Below are 11,771 nucleotides of genomic sequence, written 5' to 3' on the forward strand. Positions count from 1 at the left end.
AATAGCGAAGGGGTTAACTACTGTTCTATATGTCTGTGGGCCAACTTTCTGAAAAATTGAACGATTTTAATGATTTGCACAGATCAATGTGGGTTAAAAAGTGATTGAAACACACGCTAATGGCAATTAAAAAGACATTGATCCACAAACATTAAGAATATTAGGACATTTTCAATGTACCGTATATTCTAACTGCAACCAATAATGTAAGCCACGTGGGACTGAAGTGTGATAAGGTATCAGAAACATTATGGTCTTTGTAAGTAGGGCCTAACCCTTTTCTTTAGGTGATCCAAGTATTTTACATGTTCAGCCCCTTCCACACTGTAGGGCCTACAGGATTATTATTAGTGTAGGCGGTAGTGGTTCACTTTTACGTGGTTCTCAATTCTCAAACCATTGTTTTAATCCTGGTTTTAATATATTCCGTATACGGCATAAAGGACACCTGATTGCTGAGAAGGCCCGCCTAACCCTAACTCTAACCCTAAGCCCAGCGACCCTAATTAGCATACACGGTGATGATCTGTGTAAATACACTTGACCTGGGAATTATACAAAGAAAAACTAAACCAAACTGGACCAAATTTATTGTCTTGGAGTCCGAGAGTCAAGCCCCCAAAACAGCTTTGGCTATTTAGATCAATTACTGTTCCATAAAATGGCGCGAATCACGAGTCTTCTGCCTCAGAAAGGTAGATCACCTCACAATTTCGTGCACTATGTCTTTCGAATGCCTGCCATTATGACTTCATTGTTTTTTTCCCTGATTTCATTGTCTTGGTTCCTATCTGGCAGTGAGAATCTTTGCCCATGTACTTCCACATGTTCAATTGTTGTGTCATTCACTGTTACCATGGTTACTGCTTGAAGAAACTTTTTACACAAGATTTGCAATTTAAAGAGAATTGGCCATTGCTTATTGAAATGAGGCTAGTACTTTGTATATGGAAAATATATATAAGTGTGCTCTTTCATTGAATGACATAAAAATATTGTAAAGAACACTTGAGGTTTTGACTTTTAAAACCTACATTTTGGTCAAAAACTGTGCTTGGATAGGTCGTTTTCAACAGATTTACCAGATTCGCCTTGCTATAAACAATGAATTGCGTTAGGCCTCTCTGTTGACGTAATGAAAAAAGTGTTTTAGGGGGAAGTGTTTAATAGCTTTCGTTCGATATAAAAAAAAATGTTGATTGGAAAGGTTTTGACAAAAACCAGTCACAGATACCTATTTTCCACTAGACCTCACGCAGCTCTTATGATACTATGCACTCAACCGTGTAGTATAAACACCGGACTGCGCAGAGGCTATGACTCGCTGTGCTTGGCAATATCTGTGTACTCGGGTGTATCGAGGTGGAAACTGTGCGTAGATGCATTTATAAGAGAATTGTTTTGAAGCCAAACATTTTCATTATGTTACGCGTTATCTTCAGTAGATAACAACATTCACAAGATCTGATGTGCTATCTTCTATCTTCAGTATAGCAACATTCACACGATATGGTTATGTGCTATCTTCAGTAGATAGCAACATTCCCGCGATGATTATGTGCTATCTTCAGTAGATAGCAACATTCAAGACACCAGATATGATTATGTGCTATAGCAACATTCAAACGATATGATTATGTGCTATCTTCAGTAGATAGCAACATTCACACGATGATTATGTGCTATCTTCAATAGATAGCAACATTCCCGCGATGATTATGTGCTACCTTCAGTAGATAGCAACATTCACAAGATATAATTATGTGCTATATAGCAACATTCACACGATATGATAATGTGCTATCTTCAGTAGATAGCAACATTCACACGATATGATTATGTGCTATCTTCAGTAGATAGCAACATTCACACGATGATTATGTGCTATCTTCAGTAGATAGCAACATTCACACGATGGTGTTATTGTTATTTGTTACATCATTTATGTATTATGACCAAAATTCCCGATTTTATTCTAGTTGACTGCTATATAACAATAGGCCTAAATACCATCTTAAAAAACCATGACGATTGTCACTCCGCCCCCGTTTCGCGTTACCACAGCCCCGGACCACAGCTCTGAAATAGCAGAGCGCATGGGCATTCGTCGCCGTATAACATTCATTGACAAAGCTGGTTTTCACTTTCACTGCCAAAAAGATATTTTAAAAGCCAATTCGCCTTGTTTAGATACATACTGGTTGGATGGTAATATATCGTGTGAAAAGAAGCTTGGCATCAAATTGTTTCGGAAAACGCAAACATGGAGCAAACGCAGGTTGGTGATGTGATTCCTATTAAGGAGAATATGCACTAAATCTATGTCTTTAAAGCCTTAAGGGGTTACCACACCCCTGCCCAATTTGATGCCTATTTTTGCATCTTTATCATAAATTATAGAGCACTGATGACAAGTAAGATATGTATATTATAGGGGCAAGGACTACAACTACTTCACTGGAAATTTTATTTCAGCACAGACAAAAGTTGTGGAGTTACAGTCAAAAATGAGGGGAAACCAATTCTTGATCAATAAATCAATAACTATACTTGCCTCGAGTTGCTGAATTTTCTGTGCAGTAGTTGTAGTCCTTGCCCCAATGATATACATATCTTACTTGTCACCAATGTGCTATAATTTTTGAGAAAAAATCCGTCAAATATTACTTTTGTTATTCTTCATTCAAAACGTTGAAATAATATTATTAATAACTCCCGGGAATTTCCGGAAGTGTTGCTGTCCATTTTAAGTTGGAATAACAAGGTAAAGTGAAAGAAATCCCGCAGGTTATTTTGACCATTTAACATGTAGTTCCATTGGAGGACATAAAGTCATAATAAAAAAAAATACGACTATGTCGAACTTTGCTCTGTTGACCTACAAAGACAACAAATTTGTCGTATTATAAGATCGTACATTGTGTCTTTAAAGGGATGTTTCGTGATTTTAGCATTAAGGCCAAAAAAAAATATTGTTGTATTGCCCTCAAGTGGGAAAATGGGAAATTTGGGTAGGACGGTCGGATTTTTTTTTTTTCTTCTTCTTTTTTTTTTTAAACCTTCAGTTTTAAAAATCCCCTCAAATATTAAATAATGCTTCTTCAATTAGCGAACATTTGTCAATTTTGACTTCTGGATACCTGTTAGACATCAATTAAAGACTAGTCTTTCAATAAAATATTAATTTTAAGTGAAAAATATTGAGTTTTTGAACAAATCTGTAAAAATCATCATTCAAAAAAAAAAAAAAATTGCGACCCTGATTTTTCAGGATTTAGGGTCGGACGGTAGAAGGCAACACAACAATTTTTTTGGCCTTATTTAAGGGAAAAGGCGTATTTTCAAATTTCGGATTTAAAAATTTGCGAGTTATGCACAATGACTTGTTATTACAGCCGCCCCATATAGGCTATATATCGGCTTGTCGACAGCATGAGAATACAAATTGGCCGATAAATTGGATTCAATTCATGTATCCGACGCCTGTTTTATATTAGGTCTAATTTTTTTTGTAAAAACTTGGTTTATCTCCCGAGAAAGCAATCGACAAACCATTTGTGTGTTTCTGGGGTGTGAACATCTACTAGCCAATGGGATGAGACGGGTGAGGGTATGATCATTGGGCCAAGAAAAAATTGTTTGCTTGCCCTCCATGCTCCAGTGGGATTTTTGGGGCGGGTGGGTTGGTCGGAAATATTTTTTTTTAATGACTCACTACTGTATAGGCCTGTAGCACACCGACATCGCCTGGCTAATAATAACTTTGTCAGCAGATATACTAAAATAAATACCCGGGATCGATACACGTGAATTTGCTATGCACGAGTCATATGGCCCATTCCATGTCAACTCAGGGATGTGCACCTTTCTTCAACTTTTTTTCTTTTTCTGTGTGGTGGTACCACAGCAGACCTCTTCAATTTTTCTTTTTAAAGAAATCCAGTGGTGGTAGATATTGATTGAGAAAGTAAAATCCTGAAAATTTGAGCTTGAGAGAGTTGTACTCCATTTCTTTTTCCTTGGCATCAAAATTTGAAATTTATGGAGTAGCGTAAAACCTTATAATGTCGCAAGCCATCAAGACAAAGACAATGGAGGTCCATAAATGTATAAAGGAATCTTTAAAACTTTGAAAAGTATGTATCCTGGGGTAATTTTTTGTGTATAAGTCAAATCTGCTATCAGAAAACTTGTAACTCCTTTACTTTAAAAGATATCAGGAGCCCTCAAAATGCAACTTTCCAACCAGGACCAACCAAAGGGCTCAGAACTCCAAAAAAGTAAAATAATTTTAGCGTCAATTTTTTTTGCGAGTCAGTGCCCTTTGGTAAGACTTGACACTTATCCAATATTGAGCATATTAGAATACATTTAGCTGAGATATTACCCATGCAAAACCACTTTTTTTACATTTTGACCCTGAAAACCAATGTCAGACAATTTGCCCCACCATCAACTTCATGTATGTTGAAGATATGTTCTTGGACAACATTTCTGAGAGATTTTCAAAGTTTTAAAGGGTTCTTGATACATTTAACACGTAGTAAGGTTTGCCTTCTCACATAGAGTTTTACATGAAATCATTATACATGCAAAATCAAAAATTGTACAACTCTATGGGTGCAAACCTTACTAAGTATGAAGCTCAAATTTTCAGGATGTTGTTTTACTTTCTCATCAATTATCTACCACCACACAGAAAAAAAGAAAAAATTGAAGAGGTGGTTTGCATTTTGCCACATCCCTGAGTTGATTTGAATTCTACACCAAAAAATGGGCCATATGAGAAAATTTCAAATTGATACCGGGCTGGAAAATGATGAATATCTCCCGTAAATGATTTCGTATAAAGAAACCAGATGTGGTTCCTTGCACTTGAATATATATTTTGAACAGATATGATAGTCGTTTAGCTTGCGTCTTGAGAGAGTAGCTTGCGTCTTGAGTCAAAAACTGACAATAATTCTGATTTATATGTGCCGAATTATATAGCGCAGTGTATAGGCCAATCGTTGAGGTAATCTAAAAGCATATGACCTATGGCATACCATGCTCGACTGACACACAGCGAGGTCAGTCACCGAGCTAATCGGGGCTATTGTCAGTAGCCTTAGTTAGATGTCCTTCGGCCCATTATGCGACTCAAAACTATTAAACAGGTCGATACAAAATGGCCATGCGTGGCGATGGATTCAACCTACCATGGTGATTTCTGCCATAAAGATATCGGGGCGATGACACTGTGTGTAGGAAATGAACATTGGTCATGTGGTCATCAATATTTTAGGATTTATAAGACGCTAAGTTTAATGGAAACATTGATGCATGAATGGATAGTTATAAATGTTATAATGAATTTACAGTAACGAATTTCTTCTTAAGAAAAAAATCTTGTTGGCCAAATTTATCTTTGAAATGAAATTTAGACATAGAAAAAGTAATAAAAAACATTAAAATTATAAACTAAAAACTAAAAAAAATAATAGATCCTGATTTTGGCCAATTTTGGGTCGGTCGGTGGAGGGCAAGCAAACATTTTTTGGCCTTATGTATGAAGGTATTAAATTTAATTGCATTCGTGAGTTTTTGCGAAGAAATCGGCTTTGATGTAAAAAGTGGAAACCATGAACATTTGATGGATTTTTTTGGTCATATCAGAAAATTGACCATTTGTGATCTGCAAAATATGAGCATACTATTCATGGCATACTCAACATTTTGAATGCTTAGACTTGTGCCAAGTCTTGGAATTTTGTGACTACAATTAGGCCTAGGGCCTACATGGAAACAAAAATACTGTGCAAATGTTGCTTTCCGATCCTTTAAATTGGTCAACATATTAAAAGGTCGAAATAATATAGGCCTTCGTAACTTGGTACATTTCCGATTTTTCTAGTATATTTTGGAAAATTAAAATTAAAATTGAAAGCAAACAACGCTCGCGTTCAAATGAAAAACATGCGTAAAAAAAAATAAACCAATTCACATGTTATACTTCCTGATGTTACTACCGTTTATCAATATTGAATGCTGCACTTAGCCCATTGAACCAAAAACTTAACTTTATTTACATTAAATAGATACACCTGTTATATTTTACCTTTCAATTCATTTTATTTCCGAAATATAACAAAAGAAAAATCATTAAAACTGATTGTCATTATTTTCAAATGATAATGCTTAATATTTTTGATTCATTTTTTCCCGAGAGTCTTTCTTAGGCCTGTACAAGCTAGTGTATATAGGTAAACGACATGGCATTGCAATTTAGTTTAGTTGGAGGGGTATCCTGCATGCACCCTCGTATATATCAACCTCTAATCGATGTTTCTAGATCAGAAAAAGTAGCTACCGGTATGCCTATGTTAACAAATTCCAAAAAAGTTCCAAGGGGTCAGCAGGGGTCAAATTTCATACAGGAAGTAGGGTTCAAATCCCGGGGTTCAAATTTGAACATTGCTCAGATTTTGTTAAAAAATGCGCCGAAGTATTTGTCTTGTCGTAACGATTCAGAAAAAAGTATAGATTTATCTATATGCGACACATCGTTCTTGAGTTATAAGCAAAAAGGTCAGAGTCAAATGTCAGGGTTTTTGGCTACACAGGCGTCAGGTGCTCCGATTTCAACGAAAATGGATGATTGTTCGTGATGTACATACTGCAGTTACTGTCCGTTTTCCTATACACAATACACAGTGCTCTCACCATTGACGCGTGACCCCTACAAATGATCTACGTTGGAAGAATGGGCACTTGCCTAGTTAACATCACTGTGTGAAAAATTACCAGCCAATATGTTAGCTATTCTCCAAACTTCTAGCAAATATATTTCTCTAACATGACCTAAAATTACAGCTAGGTTAGATGTTCACAAATAGTCGCACTTTTGTAAAATATGAGTGAGGGCAAGGCATAGCTAGCCAACTCCCCGTGTTAATTGAATGGAGATTTGACCGAAAATATTGGTATCGGACCGCTCACTTCTGAAGGATGCCACAAAAAAACGGTACAAGCCACATTTTAACTATTCTCTGGCAATCATCATGATGAGTTTCTTATATAGTATGCCGAAATTGGGTACTGTAGGTGATTGACAAATGGTCGCACTTTTCTGATAAATAAGTGACAGTGAACATGAAATATCAGCGCCCATAAACCCAAGTTAGTAGCTAGTTAGTGGAGGCCGTCACGGGACTGATTATTGATTATTGAAGTGCCTTATTAATAGATACGCACGATTTAGGGCAAGAAAAAACAAACCGGGACACTTTTGGAGACATCATCATCATCATCATCATCATCATCATCATCATCATCATCATCATCATCGACATCATCATCATCATCACTTTTTACATTTTTTCTTAACAACATATTGCCTACCGTTTTAATAAGATTTTTTTCTTGAAATGCATGTAACTATAATTATTGTTTAGAGCGTGATGAAATAAAACATCACGATTTTCATCACAAAACAAATATAATGCATAAGAAATCGTTTGTTTTAGAGCGTGATGATGAAATAAAACATCACGATTTTCATCCCGAAACAAAGTAATACATAAGAAATCAATTTTTCGTGAGTGATGAAATAAAACATCAAAATTGTCATCACGAAACAAAGTAATACATGAGAAATCGTTTGTTTTAAAGCGTGATGAAATAAAACATCACGATTTTCATCACAAAACAAAGTAATAGGCCTACAAAAGAAATACATTTTTCAAGAGTGATTGAATAAAACATCACGATTTTCATCACGGAACAAAGTAATACATAAGACATCGTTTGTTTGATTGCAATCAACCGAGACAGTTCGTCTCACACACATAACAATGCACTGCGATCAAATAGGTTGATGACAACATTTGATTGAATGGACTGCACTGCGCCATGATTACGTGCACCGGTTCAAATCCTTTGTTTGGAGCCAATCAATAATTTCACGTACAGCCTCTATGCAAATTAGAGTTTACACGCTGCAGCTGGGGTAATCGACCGAAGCTTGTTGCCGTTAGTGATCGAATGCATGAGCTTATTTGCTTTACTGAATCGATTTACTGGATTAATTTCCTGTTAACTGGGTTTAATGCCACAAAGGTCGAATCGCCTTTGCCATGGACCATGACTGCATCATGATTTACCGTGGCTGGTATAGTCTGCTGTAGTAGACCATTTTAATTTATCATCCATCTATTCCCTCTGTCCATGCTCCAACAGCTAGATATCCATTCTCTGCACATGGACAGGGCAGTCACTAGGGGTGTGTTGTGTTTTATGTATGGAATGGTATGAATTGTTTTATATCAAAGAGGGAATGCAAAGCAGTAGGTGGCTGGAAATCTGCACATCCCACCATGGATCGATTGAACAGGGGCCAAACAAGTTTTTGTACTACGACGCATTTTGAAAAACTTTCCACTGGTATATCAAAGTCATTGGGAGAATCTAAATGTTGATACAGGCTCTACCACAGCAACATTAGAACATGATTAGGGGCACTGTTTTCTTTCTCTTTTTTTTTTGGGGGGGGGGGAAATAAATTATCAAGGATCTCAGAAAAGAAAAAAAAAGATGGAAACCAGTATACTCGGGGCTCGAACCTGCATTAGATGCTCCAGCAAACACAAAACGTTTTCGACATCATTCGCAAAAAGTTATAAAAGGTTGTCAGAAAACGTTTAAATGTCGGGTTATATAAAGGGTATATTAGGAGTATAAAACGTTTTCATAACATTAAATAACATTTGTTGGTAATTTACTGCAGAGCAAACACAAATGTTTTACAGAAAACATTTAAATGTCGGGTTATATAAAGGGTATAAAAACGTTTCAATAACATTCCAAAAACATTTTTGAAAACTTGGTACAAATCATTCTAAACAGAATGTTATTTTGGGGTTGAAAAGATATTTTGCAAAAAATGTTTGCCCAAAATATTTACAATAACGTTTTTAAAATGTTTTCACGACCTTTATATAACCCGACATTTAAATGTTATTAAAAACGTTTTGTAAAAAACATTTTAAGAACATTTCTGTGTTTGCTGGGTGCAAATATTTTAACATAATGTTATTTTTAAGTGTTGACAAAATATTTGGCAAAAAATGTTTGCAAAAATAGTTTACAATGACATTTCGAGAACATTTTAAAAATATTCTTGTAGTGTGTTTTCATACCAAACGTTTTAAAACGATTTAATGACCTTTATATAACCCGACATTTTAATGTTATTAAAACGTTTTTACTAAAACCAAAACCCAAAATATAACTTATTTAAAACGTTTTAGAAACGTGTTTGTTTTTGCTGGGTGCACTCTTAAAATGACATGTGACCCAGTGCATTGGGCCACTGTGACACGTTGGTTATTCAGGCGACAGTTAAGGGATCTAAAATGAGCGTTTATTGCGTTTCGACAGTATTTTTTGTGGAACATGAGAGCACCTCAGACCTATCGAATTGCATTCTGAATACGAAGCATGTCTTTCTGATATCAAATAATTTTCATTTTTGAAAATCACAATATAATACAAATTTTATGACAAATTATAAAAATTTGATATTTTTCAAATTTTTGATATATAACAGTACTCAAAGTAAATTATATAAATCTAATGACATATTCTTAAAGTGTATGTAGCAGGGAGGAAAAGCCGACGGTCAATTGAAAATTTTGACCTTTCATATTGAAGATATGGATTTTTTCCCAAAAAGACCTAATCTTTTTTGGTGTTTTGGGAAAAAAATCCATATCTTCAATACGAAAGGTCAAAATTTTCAATTGATCGTCGGCTTTTCATCCCACCTACATACACTTTAAGTATAAATCATCAGATTTATAAAGTTTACTTCAAGTACTGTTAAATATCAAAAATGTCAATTTTAATGATTTGCCATAAAATGTGTATTAAATTGCGAATTTCAAAAATCAAAATTATTTGATATCAGAATGACATTCTTCGTATTCAGAATGCAATTCGATATGTCTGATGTGCTCTAATGTCCCACAACAATAAATACTGTCCAAACGTTCATACCCCAGCCCTTAATATTCATGATCAATTTTTGTCCTGTGGGGAACATTTCGCTTACATCGACTGAGAAAAGTAAGGGGAAGATGGGGAAATGCATCTCCCAGGCACCACCACTCTATGAGTCTTCTGTGACCCCCTGTATCTGATATAAGGATTTAACATTTGTTTTAAACTTTACACAGCAGAGTTTTCTAACCAGGATGCCTTGTGGATGCGCTACTGTACGTTATATCGTTGGATTTGTCGCTATTACCAGCCTACTAGCTACTCTTGTGTTATACCACACAGAAATAGTTTTATTTCAAACTTCAATTGACGTTTCTTCTGTTATATCAACAGGTAATGGACAAGACTTATTTTAGGTTAAAAATCTTAAATCAGAGTTATACGAATTCTGTGAAATTAAATGTTGTTTTTGTTTCACAATGATAGAATAGTAGGGCCTATAACTAAAATAATAACCATCATAAAGGTTCTCTATTAAAAACCACATACATTTACTATCTTTACAGTTTAAGGTACGCTATACCTTGTGCATGATTCCAGAAGCATTTAGAAAAGCATGAATTAAAATCACACGCCCATGGCCTATATGGCGACGTATCATGATACGCCGGTATGCCAAATGTTTTCATGCAGGCGGTACATAATGGCGTCGGGCATGGTATATCACACTAATTAGTCCAGATCTCATTAACGTATTAAGTCTCAAAATTTAGTGTGAATATAACAGAGTTTCAGTCATAGATTTTGAAAGTTTATTTAATTCATTTTGTCAAAAACTTGTCATACGTCACTTTGTCAAATCAGCGACAAATTATTTATGGCTTGCACTTTATATTAACAGGTGCGTGACTCGGCAAATGTTTAGCAGCTTTTAGCCCGTAGATGGCCTGATTGTATTACATGATATTTTCTACCTATACATGCATGGAGATGGAGATCATTCAAAAACAAAACCTAATTTTTTGTTTGAGTTTAATTGCTCAGTGGTTCGGATATTACATTCTACAATGAAAAAAAAAAGAAGAGTACACACTCTTGTGATCCGTCCACTCTAAAAAATATTACCGAATTTTAACAGGCGATTGAAAAGAAAGTCTAAAATTCTTCTTGAATAGATTTTGGGGCGAGGGGTACGCTTTGAGGTTACCCTTCGCCCCCCAGGTGAAATCGGGATCACTACTGGGCGGAAGTTTTATACTGGTGTTCCAGTACATTTTGATGACACCAAGGAATGGGGTAAAAAAATCCCCCTATAAACTGAAACATGCACGTTTGTATAATTATGATTGACGTGTATCTCTTATTCTTAATCTCTTCAATATTTATCTAACCATTATTTTTAGGAGTTGAAGAAAGTGAAAGGGAACTTACAAACGAAGTCACACTCACATCAGAGGTAAGAAGGTCCATACCGCACACATGCACGTACCCTCCCCAGGGATATATAGCAAGAGCCTCGGGGCTGGACAGTGGACAAGGAGCAGTGCGAGGCCCTTTTAACATCTCGTCAGTCTTTTCCCCATCATTTCATTTTCGCGTTTGCTCGGGGTTCTTGAACACTATCTTCAGTAGATAGCAAGAATCACAAGATCTGATATGTGCTATCTTGAGTAGATAGCAAGACTCACACGATCTGATATGTGCTATCTTCAGTAGATAGCAAGAATCACACGATCTGATATGTGCTATCGTCAGTAGATAGCAAGAATCACAATATCTGATATGTGCTA

General features: G+C 35.7%; 1 long non-coding RNA gene across 1 annotated transcript; it reads left to right on the forward strand.

Annotated features, from left to right (window-relative positions):
* Nucleotides 1-2,112: 2,112 nt before the first annotated feature.
* Nucleotides 2,113-11,438, forward strand: LOC140136646 (uncharacterized). Its single transcript, XR_011856717.1, has 3 exons — nucleotides 2,113-2,278; nucleotides 10,218-10,374; nucleotides 11,385-11,438. It is a non-coding gene; the product is annotated as an uncharacterized lncRNA (long non-coding RNA).
* The last annotated feature ends 333 nt before the right edge of the window (nucleotides 11,439-11,771 follow it).

Source organism: Amphiura filiformis, chromosome 16 (genome assembly GCF_039555335.1).
Source record: "Amphiura filiformis chromosome 16, Afil_fr2py, whole genome shotgun sequence".
Taxonomy (NCBI): domain Eukaryota; kingdom Metazoa; phylum Echinodermata; class Ophiuroidea; order Amphilepidida; family Amphiuridae; genus Amphiura; species Amphiura filiformis.